Here is a 21,609-nt window from a genome sequence, read left to right on the forward strand (position 1 = left end):
GCAACAAATTCTTCAAAGGGTAGGGCAGATAGTATCAGTGCCAGTGTGACGAGGCTGCTGCTGTTTCCACATCAGATTGCCCCTCACTTAGCTACTTCAAAAAAAAAAAACCCCACACCACACACATACACGCATCAAAAGCCCCACACCACCGAATCCCTCCTCAGTCCTGACTTTTCAAAATGACTCAACTTTGTACCAAGTAATCAGCCTGCCTCCTGCCCAGAGGCTCCGAGGAGGATCTGTGAACCCTGCTCTGCTTGGAGATGGCTCCCAGGCTACAAACCCACTTCTGTTCTCCAGCTGTGTTTTGCATTGACGTGAAATGGAGATGGTCAGATTGCCTTCTGGTGCCTGTCTGGGCCAGGAACTGCTGATGGTGGCTTCTTGTTTCTCCGGCAATATTCAGAGGTGATGTGCAAAGGCGAATAAGTTAAGTGTTTGACAAGGGGCAGCTTTATTTACAGAGTGCTGCCAGGCTAAAATCGGTTGAACTGTGTGAAATAATGTGTGCTTGTTTGGAAAAAGAGATGAAAAGCTGTGACACTGATTGGCAGTGAAAAGCCTATAAAGCAGCACACGTCAGTGGAGTAGCTGGCTGCTTCCCTCGCATAAATCATTTTTCTCCTTGCCGTGGTCCTTATGCACTTCGGCAAGCTGCTGTTTGTATTGACAGAACGTAACAAACTTCATTTTCTGAAAGCCAAGTAAGATGTGAGACACAGCGTGGATGAGAGGGTCTTTACAAATAACAATAGTAGGAATATTAATAACAACAGTCTAGTGGATTATCCACAAAACCACAGACTCTCAAACTGTACTGGGAGAAGAATTTTCTTTATGGGAATTCAACCAAGCAAGGGAGCAGGGTGGTGCTGACGTTGCAGACCTAACGCACCTATCTCCCTGTAACCATCTGCTTTCTGGAGTCCCAGAGCTGTTGGGAGCTTGCTCAGCATCCTTGCCTTAAGTGTTGTTGGGTTATTTCCAGGGACCTGGCATTTGAACCTTGGAAAGGTGAAAAGTTTTTTGTCAGTCTCCGGCTGGCCTCGTCGCTTTTAACTTCAGCATGTGAGCATTGGGTTTGCTCCTCTTATACGGAGGGCCAGCCTTTCTAAAAAACCCAGCAGGAGCCTTAAAGTTGCAGATGCAACATATATGCATATAGCAGCTTATATGCAACTTATAGCTAAAGCAACGTGTGTGCAGGGCCAGGCTGCCCAGCCTTCTGTGCTGCTGGTGCGTTGCCCTGCAGCCACGCGGAATTAACCCACACTGAAAGATTAAGGGATGACCTTGGGCACGGCGAGGACCTCTGGATAACAGAACGCTTCTTTCAAAACAACGTACCCTGCGATAAGCAGAGATAACAGCCGCAGCACTGGGTCTGGAGCCAAGCTGTTGCAAAGTTTGACCTGCTCAGATGCAGGGTTTCTTCATAAATATCTCCACAACAGAAAAAGTTTTTGATTTCTCTTTTGCTCTTCTGGATTTGCGATCCCAGGCGTTCTGCTCTGGAGTATGTTCACCTTATGGTTTTCCCTTGATCTGTTGTGAACTAAGGGGTGGTGTGGGCTTGGGGTTGCGGGGTTTTATTGGGGGTTGGTTTTTTTGGTTGGTTTTTTTTTTGTTGTTCAGCCTTGCTTTGTTCTGCAATGAAACCATATGCTGTACTTATGGTCTCACACAAGATTTTGTGAGCTTCTGTCCTCACAAAATTTATGGAGGCTGTTGTGTACCGGCTATGCAGCTTCAGGATCAAACAAGGAGGAGCCGGGTCCCTGTGGAATGTGTGGGAACAAAGCTTTGTTGAAGTGAAAGGCTCTTCGAATGCTTTCCCAGCCTTTTTCTGGAACTACCAGCAGGTTATACAAGGCAATGAGGTAGAAGCTTTCTCCCTTTGGAAACTGTTTTCCCAGCAGGGAAGAAGGCAAAAAGAGCAGGCAGAGCAAGCATCCTGCTGGGAGCGATGCCAGCCCAGCCCCCACGCGTGTTTGCCGCCTTCCTCTGCTCTCCCTCGCCTTGGTCCCTGCTTGGTGGCGGGACACGGGGCTCGCAGCCAGCGCGGATGCAAAATCCAGCCGCAAGGACAGGTTGCCAAAGATGACTGCTGGTGCCTGGTGCTTCGCTGGGCAAACGTGCCTCTCCTCTGCGTCCGAAGGGCTGAGGAGAATGTAATTGAACCGTTTGCTCTGTGTGAGGACAGAGTTCAACAGCATGTCTCGAGGGATCATGCTAAATTGATGCTGCAGAAGATAATTAAATCGCGTGACAGTTTATCACAGGGGATACCCGAATCATCAGTGATTTTAAAGGCCTTTAAATCATGGGTTTGTAGCCTGACTGTATTTATGAGCTGTAAGGCTTCTGTGGATTTTGCTTGGCTGTTAGGTTCTGTGGAGGAGCAGTCTATTTCTGTCTGGTTGAGTGATGGCACCTCGTTAGAAATGATGAAGTACTGACCTGGGTGCAGGTGGCAGACCCTCCTGCTTTCAAATCCCCATCTGAAATTTCACAGAGGGTTAAAACCATCAAATGCCTAAGCAAATGCCTTGATATGTCACTTCCAGTCACAACTTCTCCTTCCCTTCATCAATTATTCCCTCTGCATTCTCCTCTTTTTAAACAAATTAGGAAATACTATCTGTAATACCTGTATTATTCCTTCCCATATGATGTTGGTTCGTGTTAATAAGGAAACAGAGCAGCGCAACTTTATTTCTCAAGAGAGGGAAAGCACTTCTGAGCGGTGTTCCCAGTCGTGGGGGACAAGGTCGGAGCTGCTGGGAAGTTTAAAGCACGAATTTCTGGGTGATGTTTACCATGCTTTTCAAACCAACCTTTCCTAGCTAGGTCGCAGGCACCATGAGAGACAAAGCCTTTTGGGCACACCTGATGTTGTTGCCACTGAATGCTGCTGTTTCCATCCCCTCTGTCGCCAGAATGACTGAAAGCCCTCAGCCCCTCAGTTAGGGCTCAGAAGGATCTGTAACAAGTTACCCCATGTAGTCAGAAAGGCATCTCAACATATCCTAGGTGTTTTCCTTTGCAAAAGCTCAGTCTGATCCATTTGTATGCTTCCAGCAGCACCATTTTATGTCATCTTTTCTCTATATCATCCTTTTGGTGGCTTTTTAATTCCTGCCCTAGCCATGCACAGATGCAAATTTCTACCTTAGGCTTCCAGACCTACATTAGCATATGTCAAATTCATCACGGTGACCTGGACCCTCGGAGCCCAGAGCATCACAGCCTGGGACTGTCTGTATTTGCCTTGAACGCTGATCTCAGGCCTTAGAAATCTTTCCTCAGAATGGCTTTTTTTTTCCCCAATTAATTTCCATACACGACCAGGTGTACACACACATATATGGAAAGAAAGATAAGCGCAGACATATGTGTAATTAACACTTGCCTTCGTACAAGTGTCTTTTGTATGTGCAGCTTAAAGGCTTACCTCCTGCTTACAGCCGTGCCTTTCTCACTGGGCTCGTATATTACAACACCAATTAACTACAGATATCTTGTGGGATTTTTTGTATGTAGTCAGTTATCCTCTAGCTCCTGAATGAGGAAATGATAAATTCAAAAGCCTAATATTTCTCCTGTAAGAATGAGGAATACTAGAAAAAAATTTGCACAAATAGAATTTTGTTACCCTTTTGCTATCTGTAAGTCAGTTTGTTGATATCGGTGAAACCCTGCCTGTTCTGTTCTTTCAAGATGCAAGGCATTAAATGTGTTATTTGAAATCCATAAAATAAGTTTTTAAACTCAGGACCCAGCTGCACCAACATGAAAAAGCCATAGCACTTTGCACATCCTGCTATCACTCCAGCATTTCTAAAAGCAAATTCAGGGATTGTTTCCTGCTTTCGAATAATATAGTTGAACTGTGAATTTAAAATATGCCACATTTAAGCAATTCACTCAGAAGCCAATGTCAAGAACTCTGTATTTCGAACTCTGAATTGCAGAAACGACTTTGCAGTCAGAAATGCTTTGCACACGCTCTTAGTCCTGCAGCTCCCATCTGTGTATGTGTAAAGATTAGATTTGCGAAACACCTTGTTAAAAGCAAGGTTTCTAAGGTCCAGGTATCAAACACGTATAAGGTAGAAAATGGCAGAATTAAGGCAGCCCTGTGCAGGTTTAATTTGCTATCCACACTTTTCCTGCTGATGATATAAGTTCTCACTCAGTCTTTAAAGATATAATCATTCTGGTTTTTTTCCCCTAAGCTGTCTCTGGGAGTCAATTAGGGTTGTGTAGTGAAGATGATTAATAAAAATGAGGGGCCCTAATCTTGGGAGGTATACATGTCCATAGTAAAATAAACCTTTTTATGAAGTACAGAACTAACAAAAACTGTTTTCCCATGGTTTTCCAGCCTTCCATTCCTTAAGCCCCTTCCTCTACTTCTTCTTCTGTAACTTCTCTGTCTGAGCAAGTGGCCACACGTTGTGTCTGAGCCCATCCCGGGTCCCCACCTCTATCCAAGAATGCCCAATCTTCAGAGTGTTAATTATGGTCGACCTCACTGACCTGTGAAATTGGGCTGCAACTGCCCAGCAGGTTCCCAGGCTGTCAGGGCAGAGGGGCAGGCAGGGGGTTAGATGGATGGAGAGAGAGCTGACTAACTTCAAGTTCATTATTTTTTAATTTTCTGTAAAAGATAAATATGATAGCAAGTAACTCAATCTTACTTATACAACAGATTCTTGTGATATAAGTCATTTAAGCCAGGCTTTTCACAGTTAGTTGCAAATTTGTATTCTTAATTTTCTGAGCAATTTGTTTAAGGAGGCTGACATGAAAGTGCTACGGCATTCACGGCTGCGCTTGAAACCAATGGGGCCTTGTAATGGTAAGTAGTCACCAAACATCAGGCCTAAAAATCTTAAATTAGGCCAGGACATGCTGATGATTCACCAAAATACTTCAGGGATGACTGGCAGTGATAACCCCTGGGAAAACTTATCATGGTCCTTTTACTGGGGTTTGGCTGGTGATGTTAACAGACCTTGGAGCTTCATGCTAAGTGAGAAGAAAGCAGTTTATGGGATAGCTGCTCGCTCAGTCAGCTCTACCTGGCCATGTACCAAATGAAGTATGTTCCTATAAGAAAAATAATTTGTCATCATGGCCATTTTGAACATGAGGAGGTGATTTCCCAGAGGCACGGTTATGAATGGGAGAGGGGAGAAGCAGGAGGTTGGACAGCCTTAATTCAATGCCAAAGGATCTTTTCTGCAACTTAATTGAAAGTTCCTAAGTGAAGAACATGGTTCATGTAAGACAATGTTTATGAACAAATACAACATGAATATTTTTCAAAAGCTTGGTTCTTGTGGTCCCTATGATTAAAGACTTCCAGCAACCGATCTATACAGGACTGCAAAGCAGAGCACGTTCTGAAAGGCAGCTTGGTGCCTTCCCTAAATCCTAGGGCTGGGGGGAAAGGAGGGAGCAAGACAAGGGAACCATGGTCTGGCAAGGAGCACGAGGGAATGTAATTGTAATAAACTGATATCCCTAGTGCACAGTCTTCTTCCTGAAAAATACAGCCCAGGTTTTCTTTGTTGGAGGGTCAGCTTTACCTGTACTGCTAAAGAAAATCAGCCCTAATCATAGAAAAAAAGACGTTTTCTCCTTTCTCACCATGCAGACCATACCAGAAGCATTTCCATCCTCAGATGGTTGCTTTTCCTCTAGTTTGTCTCTTTTTTCACTGTGGCTCTGACACTAGCCACAACACTGTTGGTTTGTAGTGTTTTGGCGTTGTTTTTTTTTTTTATGTTATGTGTAGTTTATTCACTATGGGATGTCCATAAATATAAGATATGCCAGCAACTCCTAAGATTACAAAATATAAAAGGATTAAAGAATTATGGTTCTGTCCTCCAGAACTGAAAAACACATTTCAGAGATAAATAGAGAAATCTTAGTTTTAAAAAATGAGCCCTTATGTCATGCTGGCAAGCTCGTTAACAAAGAAAAAAGTATTTATTGTTTGCTGTCTAGCTGACAACAGCACAGGCTATCAAGAAAAAATTGATGCCAGCTGAAAGCTTGAGTCCAGCACATTTGGAGACAGTTTAAAAAGTATGATACTCCCAAACTGCTTCATTTAGCATAGGGCTAGTCTTGAATATTTCTGCATCAATTAAGTCCCAGTTTCTTCCATGACAGCCTCAAAAGTCACCGATTCTGTTCTCTGCATGTGTCCATGGTACAGATGATGACCAGGATTGTGTGGATGTCTAATGACCCTGGTAAGATTTGGCATTGTTTGGTGATCTACCCACACAGAGAAACTGGACCATCCATTTCCAATATGCCAGTGAGGCAGGACAATTAATGAATTCCTTTTAAAAACTGAAAATTGAAAAAGAAAGTGGAAAGGCGATTTGCAGATGTCTTCTTAGCAAGCCATGAGTACATCTCTTTATGGTCCTTTCTGAGTCATTTCTACCATACCTGGAACAGCTGGCAAAAGAAAACAGAAACAGGGATCGTACGACTCACACTCCTGTCAGCTCAGAGAAAAAAGCAGAGGTGAAGTCCACAAGCTCCAAAGATTAAGGAAATTGTGTGAGGTGGGCTCACGAGCTTGCTGTTTGACCTCCAGGGAGCAGAAATCATGGGTCATGAGGAAGACTGGCTGAAAGATTAGGATTTTATAAACTTTATTACTAGCGTTGATAGTGTTCAAAAGAGTTACTAACGCAGAACTTTCAGTATTACATTTTAGATGGGGAGAATATCAGCAGTACAGAGGGCCAAATAAAAGAAGCCATCCATCAAACTGCAACAACCCTGTGTCCCCATCCCTTACGCTTTTGACACAGTTTTCTTCTTTTCCTGATTTCTTTTGCTCTTGCAGAGTGACTGCCATACTCAGCTGTGGAATTTTACTCCCTCCCTGGAAAAAGCCAGTGTTGGTCTAGCAGGCATCAGGGTCCAGGATGGCCCTGCTATAGGTGTACGTGCATCTCCTGCGCGTGACAGAGGAGCCTTAACCTGGTAAGTGCTGGCTGTGTGCTCTGAGCCTCTTCATGCTGGCAGGCAAAGGCAAAAGCAGAGGGAGCCACCTGGTCCTTGTTCCTTCGCAAGTCAGACCCGCAGCCGATGGAAGGAGCAAGAAAGTGAGCACAGAGGGTGAGCCATAAACTCCACGTTGATGGCATCTAGAAGAACCACAGCAGCTTTAAGGTAAATCGTTTCCTTTTATGCTCACATGCCGGTTTGTATCTGCACAAGCTGATATTTTCTTCATGGTGGTGCAAATGGAGACCACTTGGTGTATCAGTCATTGCACTACTGCTCCTCTGAGCTGGGTGAGGGACTAATGGCGAAGCTAAAAGCATAATTATTTCAAAGGTCAGTGGCCTAGATCGGGTGCTTGCCTTGCCAGCTTTTCGTATTGACACTCTTCCAGATAAGGCAGAAGACGCCCCTGAACTTTGAAGTCTGGTGAAAGACGCGTGCCAGGCAGCAGACAGCACATTCGTTTCCTCTGGTTTGGACTCTGGGATAAGGTAGCGAGGCTGTAGTCGGCAAGAGGTAAGACCAATATAGCAAGCAAATTATTTTGCCTACAAGTAACTAATGCTTTTCCAGTTGATTGAGAGTTTTGCCTGGGATTTTCTGATTTGCAGAGAGCAGTCCTTATCCATAGGAGTAAGGGAGAGAGCTGTCATGATTCCAGGTGCAGTGATTTGGGTTATGGATGGAGTACTTGATCATGATAGCATGAGCTTAGGTCCTTCTCTGGGGGCTGCATCAGAGGCTGTAGGAGTCTGTAGCGAGTCTGTCAGCCAAAAATATCGCAGCCAATCCTAAGCTGTAATAGCGGTGCTGGCCTTGTCCCTGTTGTTGTATGGAAAGGGTCCTGAAGAGCGCTGGATTTGATGGAAAGCATAAAACAGGATCTAGGACCAAAGTCAAAGAAAGTCATCTGACTTAATAGCTGCTGCAGTTATTCAATATCATCTGCATATTTGCCCTCTATAAAAACTTTTCACTGCGGAATATGATACATGTTGAAAGTGAGTTTTACCCAAAATCATTTCATCCAGCCTCACTTAAATAATGCTTGAGAAGGCAATCCAAAGAGTAGTTCAGCAGAGCTTGGCACCTAATGAAGGCATGCAGGAAAAAAATTCTTCATATAAACTGGCTGTTGTAGGATGAGCAAAGGGTTAATAGAGAAGAAGAAATGTGATCATCAAGGAATATGGCAAAACTTGGGAAAGCAGAGTGTTCGGTGCTGAACAATGGACAGACAGTGCACAGACTCACAGCAGCATTTGTTGGAGATGTAGAGTAAAACACTCAGGTGAGCTGGAAAAGGTTAACACTTAAAGATAACATCCAGCGTAAAAGATTTTGGGTTGTTCTTTCACTTTCTCGAGTCTCAGAGATCCATAATGACATATGGTAAAGTATTTCAGTAACTCTGTGTTTTACAAAAGGATTTTATTGGTTTTCATTTGTCTTCTCTAGCTTTGTTTGTGATATTTTAATGGCTCTTTACATTCAGCTATGATCAACGTGTGTTTTCCCCTTGAAAGATTATCTGGTTTAAGAGACATCTGGGGTGACTTTCACAGGAACAAGGCATATTGACCACCCACCGTACCCACCCTCACTCTTACACCTGGATTATACACATTGAAACCTCCATTTACCAAAGCAGCCTCAAGGCCACCACTACGGTGGTCTGTTACCATCAAACTACACCATTCAAACCATTAAACTACACCATCAGACTGCCACTATCGCAGTCTAATGGATGTCAGCGAGTATTTCGTTCACCGCTTTCTTTAGAGACAGTGACAGTCTGGTGATGCTCAGTTTCATAAGCTGCTATATTTGGAACTACTATCTTTAAATTCATTTCATACAGACAATCAACAAGGCAAATTCTCCTCAGCTTCCCCAGCACTTGCTCTTAGCAGCAGGAATCACGATGAGAATAAAAATTTTTGTCATTGTACACAAATCCTAAATTTATCTGAGAGTCTCTGGCCGGGAATATGTTCCTTGCCAAGCCTTGAGAGTCGCTATCATGAAAAGGGAAGTTTTGAGCATAAATCTTTCCTCTGAGGTGTTATTCAGTGGTCCTGTGGCAAGGAGTGGGGAGCTGGAGGGAGGTTTCAATGACCAAGTGTCTTCAACCTGTCACAGGCTGTAAAAAGAGAAACAAATCAGGCACTTGTGGATGCCGCTCAGTACCAAGGCACGCGCGGCCCCCGAGGACATGAATATTCAAGGGATGTGATTTCACCGGCCCAGAGTTCACGCAAGCTCTCAGTGAGATCCAGGCTTTGTGTTTCATTCATGATGCTTTGTATTTCAAACTGAATGCTAACTTCAAGAATCAGAAGAAAGTGAAGAGAAGTTAACAGAAAAACGATAAGGAAAACCGTTTGAGTTTTCCAACTTCATAGGAATGTTGAAGTGAAAAGTGTATGTGGTTGGTATGATGCTTTAAACTGCCGGGTTTGCCCACACTTTACAAGTGCAATGTTGTGTCTGTGTTTTTTCACGTCTATGTATGTGTACGTACTTAAGTATGGACATCTACATGGTACATGTGTGCATATACTCATACGTATAGTTATCAGTGTCACTGAATAATCTGGAAAGCCACTATATGTTCCAGTGCATCAGGTGTATGAACCATGCAACATAATAGTTATGCACAAGCAGGGACAACTCCACTTATTTTGTCATTTGTGGTGAATCGTTTTTGATACTTGCACTAATAGATTGACTACAGTTCAGACACAAATTTTTCATTATGGTTTTCCATTTCTATTTTACATTACCCTACCAAATCACTTTCTCTTCATTTCCCAAACTCATAGTAGTAATGCACAAAGGCTGTTACTCTAACAGCCCTTATTTTGCTATCCTGGGTATTTCTATTCTTTCTAAATGAGGTTTTCAGACCGTGCTGACCGATTGTGTAGGTTTTGCAGAGAAGTAACAGACCTTTCCCACTGCCCTCCATGCGTACGGGTAAATGAAGGGCGCATAACGTGCAGATACACTTTACAGTGGGCAAAAATGATGATACCCATCAAGCTACGCAGATGCAAAACTGTTTTGGCTGCGGAAAGGGGTACTTAGGTGTCCTTGGGGAAAAAACACCCTGCCATTCCTCCGTGCTGTCACCTCCAAAAGGATTGCTGGCGAAGGCTGGATAGTTGCGATTAGCGCAGTCTTTTAGGCGGCGCCACCTCTTGATAAGAAGGAGCTCTGATATCAGGCAGGGAGGCAAATTTTTCGTGAAGTGCCCTCGGTAACGTGTGAACCAGCCCGTCTGCAGCGCGTTCACCTTGCCTTGTGCAGCAGAGGGGTGATGTCAGAGGGGCAACTACACTGAGCATTTGAGCTTAGCAGCCTCCCCAGTGAGCGGTAGGACAGACGGAGAAAACAAATGGTTTCTGTGGTATCAGGGTCGCTCTGTGCTTGACCTGAGCTCAAAGGACAGGGAGAAGTTCATTGCACACTTCCATGAAAGCAAATAAGGGCAATCTATGCCTAAATGTGATGTTCTTCCCAGCCCAGCCCCCCACCCCCACCCTGTCTTTTTCGGGAAGAATATACAAAAAACCCCCGGCATATGGTAACTGTCATGCCTGAGCTTGAATTCTTGTTCCCTTTTGTACTTTGAAAGGTTTAAACCAGCTCTGCACATTTTTCGCTAGCAACTGGCTCCTCCAGCCCTGCTGTTCTGCCGCAGCCCGTCGGTTTCACGGGGTGCAGCACGAAGGCGAACATTTGTTCTTGTCATAAATCCACCGTGCAGCTTGCCTCCTTCCTCTGATGTTCTCCAGGAGACCTGTACGTTCCCGCCTAGGTAATGATCTACAAGCATAACCCAGCTTTGAGGGCTCGCTGAAGCCCCACCACAGTTTAATTGTCTAATTGTTCATCAATGTTTTCCCACCGTGTGCAGCCCTACCTCTGTCCTGTCCCCCCAGCAGGTGTAACTAATTGTCAACACACCTGTACACCATGCTTCCTAGACAAGTACCATGTATTTCTTCCGCCATGAAGGAGTCAGGCTGGCTGATGATAGGAATATGGATGTCGCCTCCAGTACAAAAGGTGAGTATGAAGTGCAAAGGGAAGGGAAACGAAATGTAGAAATACTAACTGGGGAATACCTGGCAAAGAAACAGCATGGCAGAAAACAAGGTGTAGTTATGGAGAATTACAGGTGAAACATAAGGCAGCAATGAGGTGCCAAAACTGGGAAATGGTATTCTGGGGCGTATTAACAAAAAATGTCATATATAACACAAGGGAGATAATTACTGTGCTCTGCTCCTCCCCAGAGGGTTCTGTGGGAGGTGTGTGCCGGCTTGGGTCACCACGCTCTGAGCAGGCTGTGAGAGAGAGGAGCAGAAAGGTTCAGAACATAGGACCTATGAGTAGAGCTTGAAACAACTGGCTGCTTTGGTCTAGAAGCAAGGAAATTCAGGTGACACGTGTCTTCTAACATAAAATGGCTAAAGAGGTTATAAAGAAGGGATTGATAAAACTGTTGCTGTAGAATTGTTTGTGATTTCTGCCAAGGGAAATGACAAAATGAAATTAGTTTGATTTGCAACAAAGGAGAATTCAGCTGAACAATTAACTTTGGGTTTTGGTTTTGGTTTGTTTGCGTCTTTTTTAGAGAGTGTATTGATATGGGCTGAAAATTAAACCAGCAGTCCTAATAGTAGGAGCAATGAAGTTCTGCAGCAGCCTTCTAGTAGGTATAATGATGAAGTGATAATGCTCACTGTTTTTAAGGTGGACTTCAAATCCACTCTCTTTCCCCCCACAGTGCTACATGACCTTTACACAGAGCAAAACAAGAAGTGTTACTTGACCATTCCAAAAAGTTAAAGACTTCGCCGAGCAGGACCACCCTAAGCACTCTTCAGTCTTTTATTCTGAACTGTATCAGTATAGACTGGAGTACTAATCCTACAAAATCAATTTATCTTTCTATTTACATATGTATGTGTACAAATTTTCTTCTGAACTGTACATGCAAACGCCACACAAATCTACAGGCAGGGTTTGTCCCACAGGCAATAAGGTAGAATATTCTGCCCTTTTCTGAATTCTGTCATGTATATTCTGTCAAAAGGTATGTTCTACAATTCTGCTGCACGCAAAATCTAAGTTGTCATCGGTACATTAAAACGATGCATTTTCCTAGTGCAGCCTTAGATTTCCATCCCTATAAAGCCCTTGGCTGCTTGATGTCAGCTGGCCACATTTCAGCAGGGACATGAACAGTGACATTTTATAGCCAAGCAGTATTTCAGGACCCGCAGTAACAAAGCTGTACAGTTACACCATTACCCTTCCAGCTCTCCTTTGCCCCTTCGGCTGTTGCAATGTATTGTTGTCCCACAGCGTTTCAGCCGGATGAAACTTTTTCTGGGCGAGCCAGGTTTGTGGCTCCTTTATAGCAGAATCTGCCACATACGTGGCCTTTAACATTGCCGGCATGCTATAAGGGAACCGAAGTCCAACTGGAAATCGGGGAGGTTTCTCATAAATAAGAGTGTTTTCTTCTACTAGATGTCTAACTTGCTTGCTAACGGCTGTAACTGCAAGTGTTGTCCTTAGCTGTAGTAAGCGTGTATACTCATACTGTAAGTATAAAAGGCAATAGAAGCAGTTAAAATTGAGAGGTTGAGGCAAAAGCTTTGTATGCCACAGACTAAGACCCTGAAGGACGGTGAAGGAATTTGTTGCTCTTTGCATTCTGCCCCTGGGAGGGTGCCCAGCCAGGAGGGACCCTGCTTCGCTGCTGCTCCGAACCCCAAGGGGAGGCACCACAGAAAAGTAAGTGTGATAGTGGTTGCAGGATTGTTTTGAAATAATTTCAGTAATAGCTGCTGCTGAAGGAGCTGGTTGCTCCCCACCCCTCTGCTCCATGCCATGCTTTCCCCATGCCTCCTTGTGTTGCCCCTCGCATTCCTGCACTCACATGCAAGTGAGGTCAGGGGGCTGCTCGGTCTGAAAACCCAGCAAAAAGCGATAGTTTCCAGCCAGATCACTTCTTCTCTCGCTCGCACATCAGTGTGAGCACCAATGCAAAGCTGAGAGCAGCAGCATCTCCCGGGGTGCCAGGGAAGGCTGAGATCACACATTTCAGCTGCTGCCTGCACCTAGATTAGCTTAAAGATGCCATGAAAATGCAGCCTAATGCATCTGCTGGTGTGCTTCAGGTTATTGGGATGAACATGGCAGATGTGCTTAAGGAAGCTTGAGCTTTTTCTGCTTGATCTGCAGGAAGAAATGCAGTCCTGTCTCCTGCTCGGTGACCAAGGGTGGGCAGCACTTCTGTGGAGCCACCACAAGGCTGGGGAGCCAGGACAACTTGCTGGAGTCCCAGAACGCGGCTCTGTTGGGTACCATCGCCATGTGTTTCAGGTGGAAGCACTGTTTATAAAATATGTAATACATATAGAAATGTGTTTATATAAAAAATGAAGGTACAAATCACTCCTGTGATTTACCTTTCTAATGAACTTGTTCTGCTTTACTGGATAAGTTCATAATATGATTTCTAGCTTCAGGGGAAGGGTACTTCTAGAGACAAAAGGTTCTCTGTGACTCATTATTTCTATCTTTGTTCTCACACTTTGGTGATAGAAAAGGGAAGAAAGGAAATTACAGCATGAATAACCTCATGAAATTATAAATTATAAATGAGGAATCTGATCTGAAGTATGTGACAAGACATCTTGCCAAGCTGCTTTCTCAATCTTTTACTTTTTTATAAATAACATCTCCTTTCCTAGGCAAGAAAACAGAAGTAATGCTACACAAGTCGTCATTTTATGAAACGGCTGAGCACCTTTTTAAGTTCCAGTGGTACTTTAAGCAGCACAGTAGGTGAATTCCTAGTTCTGCTGTAAAATATTCTCTTCCTTTTTTTGTCTTCTGCAGTTGTGCAGAAAGCCTGTAAACCACGATGACTAATAAGGGGTTTTAGAAAGAAAATTGCTCTTGACATGTTATTCTTTGTAAATCGGTGTAGTGTTCTGCTTAGTCTGGTATGAATGGCTGCTTTCTGGCATGGCCACAGTCTGCTGCGATCAGAGGTGAGCAGCCTGCTGTAAACTCCGCTCTGGCCTCCAGGCAGCTTTGCAGATTTCTGCATCGCTTGTTCCTTTGCTGGGTTTCTGTTATGGTGAGACAGGGCAAGACTTCTTCCATCTGACTGCAAGCAAAAGAAGTCAGCCTCCAGTCTTCCTCCCTTTCCCAGATCAAAGCTTCCTCAAGTAGCTGATGGTAGACGTTTCAAAGTTGTTTTCAAATGTTTTCAAAGTCATGGCTTCGAGCTGAAGACAGTTTGCCTGCTTGGGATTTGGGAATTATCACACACTTCTCGATATGTGGGTGGAAGCTTCTCTTTGTTGCAAGTGTATATACCTCTAAATATAACACAGGTACTAGCAAAGCCGATTCTGAAACTTCCATTAAGGTAAGTAAAAGGTGAATTCCATTTACATACAGTAAAACAAATGTTTTGCTCCAGGACTAAACTCTGCTCTTACTTGCACAGGGAAGATAGAGGCAGTGTTACAACTACCTGAATGCAATGAGTATTATCTGCATAACACATCTGTCTGGAAAATGCACTTTTTATTTTAAGAGTGAAATGCCAGCCTGCTCTGCAATCAGGCTCTGTCCCGTAGATTACACCTATACTAAGTTTTGAGGCTTGTGCACGCATGCACAAAATCCAATTCAGTTAAAAGTGCTGAATGTTACCTCTTTAGGGGTTATGCAAATTATCGCATATTATTGAGGGTTATCACATCTTTTCAGTCAGTAAGAAAATACTTGCTTGATGTTTTTCCTCAGACTTGGAAAATACCCATCAAGGTAAGCACAAAGAGCATCCTTTCTTTCCTACCAGTTGTTACTTCTTCCACCTCCACTCTCGTAGACGCAGTGTGAAGGTTAAATCATGTTGAAGTAGGGATCTCCAAAAGCACAGCACTATGTAAGCAAGCCCACAGAAAAGGGACATCTGGTTTTCATTGTGCCGCAGAAATGCCAGTTGAAGGCGTCTCTGGAAGTCCCCTTGAAGCAGAACTATTGCCAGCCATGGCCTTACCTGGCCAAGTCCTTAAAACCTCCAAGGACAGAGGTTCCACCACGTCTCTGTGTTTTCCCTAAATGCCCAACCCAAAGCTATGTGGCAATTGCCTATTACCGCATTGTCTGTAACTACCGAGAAGAGTTTGGCTCCATCATCTCTGTAACTGTCTTTCAAACAGTTGTAGGCTGCTGTTCCTTTTGTTCCTTTAAAATCTCTCTGTAACTATCAGGATGAGATATGAATCTTTTTTATCTGCTCTAGAACTGTGCTAGCTCTCTGTGCACACCAGCACCTAACACAACTACAATCTCTGTAAAATGGTAAATTAAACAGTATCCTGGAGTTCGAATAACTTGGCAGAGAACTGCCTGTATTCAGGAGGTTTGGGAGATTGTTTGCACACCTTCCACAGGATGCTAACTGCTAAAGCAACAAATACAGGCATGAAATTCCTGATCTTCAGTACTCACTAATTTGGAGACAGATTCTGTTTTGTTTTGGCAAATGGCCAAGCATGAACAGTACTGGAAGATTTCCCCGCACCCTACTTGCCCAAATTAAGCTTGTTCAGCTCTAGATAAGACTATGATCCAGCCTTTGCAGAAAGGTTCTGAGCAGAAAAGCTGGATCCTTGTCCCAGTTCCTTTGGCTCTCCCCTGTGTGCCTGAGCTTAGTGTTTAAAAGTTCATCAGAGAAGAGTCATAGGTGCTAGAGTGGGCTTTAGAGCTAGAGAAGAACATCTATTTTTTTAGAGGGTAGTCCAATACCTTTATATTGGAGGTCTCAAAAACTTCAGGGAAACTAAGTTCCTATTCAAATCCACAAAAAAGAAACAATCGGGCATCACCCCACAGCTAGAAATTAACTGTTAACTGCAAATAGGTAGTACACAAAAAGAATGCCAGTTGGACATAGTAGCATGGAATATGGCAGAATAGTAAATCTAAGACATTAAATGTCACCATTTGTTTAGAACTATATTTTTGGAAAAAATATTTTTCCACCTGTCTTGCAACCACTTTTCTCAGGGGAGGACAAGGGTTGCGTAGATGCTTTAAGTGTAGGGATTGTCTGTTGCAGTTGTTTTATTTTTGTTAACCTTCAGCTCTATTCACATATAGGAGGTTTTGCAAAAATTTAAATGCAGATGAATAAGGAGGTCTAAATGATTAGCAGTTCAAGCCCTGAACCTACAGGATCTAAACTGCATTTATAGCAGGATCGATGTCTCAAGCAAGACCTTGCTGGAGCTCTGGGTTTCACTGTAAAAGTTTTCAGCAGATTTCACCACAAAGCTGTAATCCTCCTGCTTTTCTATTTTATGAGAAATCAGTTGTGACTTCCTTTAAAAAAATCTGACAGATTGTTTTTTATAGCTAGAGAAGCAGGCTGTCTTCTTTGCCTTGAGGTTGTAAAGACAGAATAATTTTACACTATATAGATTACAAAAGAAAAAGGAAAATTGCTTCTTCTAGCTCTTCTCTTTATGAACCAATCTGAAGCAATATTTTCCTTTCGTTCTCAGTAACACACATACACATATATTTGTATGTACAGGTAAAAGTTAAAATCATCTTATCCTGTCATTTTGCTTTGTTCAGCTTAACACACATTAACATCAAACCTTTATCCACTTGTACAGTGCTTTGTTATCAGACAGGTTCTTCCTAACAAACCCTGGCTCTATCACGTTCAAGGAACGTTGCTTGTTATGACTGTGCTTTGCTCTTCATTTTTTTTAGAAATTTGCCTACACTCTATGCAACAAAAATTTGTTTTGCAAACAAATAAAAGATGTCCGATTTATATCTGTGACAAAAATGACACTTGTACTCTCTCTGGCTTTTGCAATCGTGAGAGAAATAAAAGTGTCTGATTCAGATATGAAAAATTAAATTCAGAATTAGTTTCCAACTTCATATTACAATATACGTGTCTATTATGAGACCTGTACTCAGTTCACTAAAATATGCTTAATCTCCTGATCAAGGGATTTCTCCTGATATTTTATTCTGAATGTATAGCCCTTCAAATCATATTTCTGTTAATTTGCAATAACAATTGTAGGATTAGACTTCCAGGCAACTGTATTGTAGAATGTTTATGAATAGGAAATATAATTAAGTAATTTATAAGCAAAAATCAGGAAAATGAAAGAACCTCACTAAGACAAGAAAAAAAGGGCAATTATTCCATCTCCTCTCCTTTTCTTAGATTAGACTTGTGCGCTTAAAGATCTGGTGCCGCTTCTCATACAAACAGAATTTGACTTTACTGGCCAAATTCCAGCTGCAATTTGCCTAACTAATTGCTTCTTGCATTCCTAATTAGAAAAAGCATCCCTGAGTTTCCAGTCTTCCCTAATTTACTTTTATAGTGCCTTAATTCAGTACAAGCCAGGGACATCCTTCGCCGAGAGCTGACGGATCTCTTGAAGGCAGTCGATGACATGTGTATGCTAAGCGTGTCACGTATAGCTTGCAGCATCGCATCACTGTTCTTGCTTCTCAACATCCAGCACACCTCGCAAAGCAACGCTCCCCTCCTGCTACCACGGGGTTTGACCTGCTCTGTGGATATCACCCAAAGCAAAATCCTCCTTTCTCTGCCTCAGCCGCACAGGCAAATGATGAGTTACACCCCGCAGTTCTAGCTCAGGAGTGGCAGTGAATTGCTGGGGCCGGCTGGGTTATCCAGAGCCCTCCCATCTCTTTGTCCAGCGCTGCAGAACTTGGATCTTCTGAGGAGTGAGAGACAGATGGCATCTGAGCACTCGGTATGGCGGAGTAAGCTTCCCGCGAGCCTCTTCACCAGCGGCGCCGCCGGCTCTGCCAGCGTTCCATGCCTCTCCTCCTCTCCTCCTTTCAGTCTTTCTGAGAGCCAGGTGTAGAAAGAATAGAATCTGCACTTGCTAGGTTTACCAGCTTGCTGACCCCAAAATGAAATTATCTCATGATTTGTGAAATTCAAGCAATCTCCTTGAAAGTTGACGCTACCGGTCACTCCTGCAGCTCGTATCTGCTCGCGAGGGCTGATGCTCTTGTCAATGCACGAGTGTCAGCACACATCGTGTTCGAGTTATATAGCATGATAGTCCAATACAGAAATACAATTTCAGAAATGGCAGTTATTCATTTAGAAATGTGATTTTTAACATCTACAAAGTTCCTAGTCAGGCAGCTACTCGTGGGAAAAGTGTGACAGAAGAGCAGAACAGTGAGACCTGACCGGCGGCTGCTACAACAGCAACTGCTGCTCCTGCTCTTGGGGTAAATCAGAGGAACTCTGAGCCAATACCAAATTTTACAAGTCATTTCTGAGTAATGAGGGTACTCAGCAGAGAAAGTATCTGGGTTTTAATGAAAGATCAGCCACTGATTTGTATTTTGAGTTTAGGAAGGGCACTTAATGTATCTGCGCCTCAGTCCTTTCTCAATGAATTAGAGTTAAAAATAAAACTCCTCTTTCAAACGATACGGAGAGTTGGTGTATAATAATTTTTGGCTCTATTTCCATGGCAGCTGAGCAGACCCGAGCTCCTTTTTTTTCAGACTTGCTGCTTGCAGAGAACTCAATTGCAGTGCTCAGGTCGCCACGCAGATGTACCAACTCAGATCCCCAAAATGAGAGGTGCTGCAGCACTGAGTAGTGTTAATCTCTCAGGTGAATCACCCTTTCTCCTCTTCACGCATTGCTGCTTCATAAATCACGTGCTGCTGCTAGGTAGTGCTGTGGTATCCCTCCTTCCCTCCTCCCTCCCAGCTCGGGCTTGCTTGCCCCCACTTTAGCTTGTTTTATTGTCACTGTAGAGAAAGTAACACTGACCTTTTCTGTTCCGCTCGGCATTCTTCCTCTCCTTCTCAGTTCATTTACTTTAGCAATAAAATGATATGACTCAAGACAAGAGTTATTTACAATATCTGTTTGAAGGCAGTTTGACAAGGCTTGGGTAAATATAGATCCGGCAAAGTACCCTACACAGATTCTGCAGCAACTGCTTTACAGGCTTCACAACCAGACCCATTCTTCCAAAGCTGGGTGGTTTCCATGGGGTAATTGGGTCTGACTGTCAGTAAGAACCAAAAAAGTGCTTTCATTTTGACCAATTGCTGGAGGTTATTCCATGTCAGATATGATAAATTTATAGTACACTCTATTCTCCATGACATGATACGTTGCATAACAGAACCTACATTTTTTTAACACCAAGTTCAAACAAATAATGTATGAATACAGTGCTAATTTTGATAAATTAGTAGGGTCATGATACATTTGTGGGCTTTTCTTCTGAACATTTTTTTTTTTTTCTTAAGAGTACCATCCAAGTGGATTTTCGGTAAATGTGACCTGTACCTGGGTTTCTTCATCTGCCACAAGCCAAATTTTGTAGGCAAGGTGCTGAAACCAGGAAGGATCTCGGTGCATGCTGGTAGCCATGGGAGCACAGACAGCAAAAAGACAGCAGAAGCAGCAGCTGACTGGGAATTGCTGGAGGACACCATGCTGGTGTGACATCTACCAGAGCCTCCTGGAGAAGCTGGACCTGAGGAGGAGGCATAAAGTGTGCAATAAATGGAGAACTCCAAGGTTGGAGGGGCTTGGTCTTAGCAGAAAGGAGGTGGGTTGGTAGCAGAGCGTGGGGAGTGAGGGATTGTAGCATGCGTTTGTGAGAGAAGGCAGGGAAGGAGGATGCGCGCAATAACAGACTGGGGTGTTCAGACTTGTGGCGAAAGAGTGAGGACTTGCAGCTTGGGAGAAGGAGTACTCGAGGCGGGGGGAAGGAGAGATGGGAGGCGCGGGGAGCACCGCATGCTACAGATCAAAAGTCACTGGGGTTACTCAAGGGCAGTCGATGTCCTTACCACCTTGTAAAGCAGGCACAGGTATGGAGGCACAGACATGAACAGCCTTGCTCTGCTCCCACCCCTTCTAGTGCTGCTAGCGGGATGTTCCCCTCTCTCCCCTGCTCCACCTTTTTAGCTTTTAGAAATGTGATAGCTCAAAATACTAAAATTCAGGTAATCCAAAACACTGGGGTAAATGTTTTTTACGCCAGTGTTATCTGACGTATTCTGTATATTTAATGGTGAACAAGCAATCAACACACAAAAGCTTACTTTGAACAAGCACAGTAATTTATTGGGTGTATGCAGGAACTTGCACTCACTAATCCACTGCATCCATTTTTCACTCTGATGACAAAGAAATGCAGCTGTAGCAGCCTCCCAGCACTTAAAGGGGACCTACAGGGAAGATGGGAAGGGACCCTTTATCAGGGACTACAGTGATAGGGTGAGGGGTAACAGTTTTAAACTGGAAGAGGGTAGATTTAGATCAGCTGCCAGGAGGAAATTCTCCTCTGTGAGGGTGGTGAGGCGCTGGCCCAGGCTGCCCAGAGCAGCTGTGGATGCCCCATCCCTGGCGGTGCCCAAGGCCAGGCTGGACGGGGCTGGGAGCAGCCTGGAAGGTGTCCATGCCCAGGGCAGGGTGATGGGAACTAGGTGATGTTTAAGGTCCCTTCCAACCCAAACCATTCTGTGATTCTATGAATCTGTAACTACACAAATATCTTTGTGATGTATTCTGGCAAGCTTGTTCCATATGAAAAATGGCTACAATGTAAACCTATCACCGGAGTGCATGTAAAATACTATCAGTCAGATATTTATCTCAGTAATAGCACTGTATTTTGTTAGCAATGCTGCGTAATTACATTGCTGTAACTGAAATTACAGTCTGGTTCAGAAACAAATAGAAATATTATATACATGAAAGGCTGAAAAAATATCTTAATGTATGTTCTTAATCCTCTCATGTGCCCAACTCTAAGCAATTAATGCTAGCTTTGGTATTTACATTCTTTGACTTACAAAAAGGGGAAGGAGAGAAAAAATGCAACTGTGTTTCTTTAAAGAAACCTGAATAAAATTGAAATGCTTTGGGTCAGCATTGCAGCTTGTGAAAAATCAATGTTGCTTCAATTACTCCATTGACTTCAATGTACTGATGTTGATTTACAGTAGTGGGGAGCTACACAATGATTAATAGTGAGAGTACCTTGGACTTTGATAGTGCTTTCTATCTTGAGATTCCTAATTGCTTGTCAAGCTCTCTGTCATATAGTTCGTGAAGATGTACTGTATTCAGGACCTCATAAACACTTTTAATTCAAGACAATTACAGATTTATTCAGATTAATATCTTATTAAGAACTTGTATTTAATTTTCTTACTTTTAGGTACATGATATAAGCAAGACAAATGCCTGGAGGCAGAGGAAACCGGTGTTTCTGAACAGTCCTTTCAAGCAGTGTAAAACCTTTTTGAAACTCAAACACAGCTTTCAATCCTGATGTTGTGTCACAGACAAGATGAGTAACTGCCTTAAGTCTACAATCTTGGCAAGATCCCATACAAACGATCGCCTCTCGAGATGATCCAGGTTACTACTTATCTACTGCTTACTCTGTGTTC

The sequence above is a fragment of the Falco naumanni genome, chromosome 3, assembly GCF_017639655.2.
Source record: "Falco naumanni isolate bFalNau1 chromosome 3, bFalNau1.pat, whole genome shotgun sequence".
Taxonomy (NCBI): Eukaryota; Metazoa; Chordata; class Aves; order Falconiformes; family Falconidae; genus Falco; species Falco naumanni.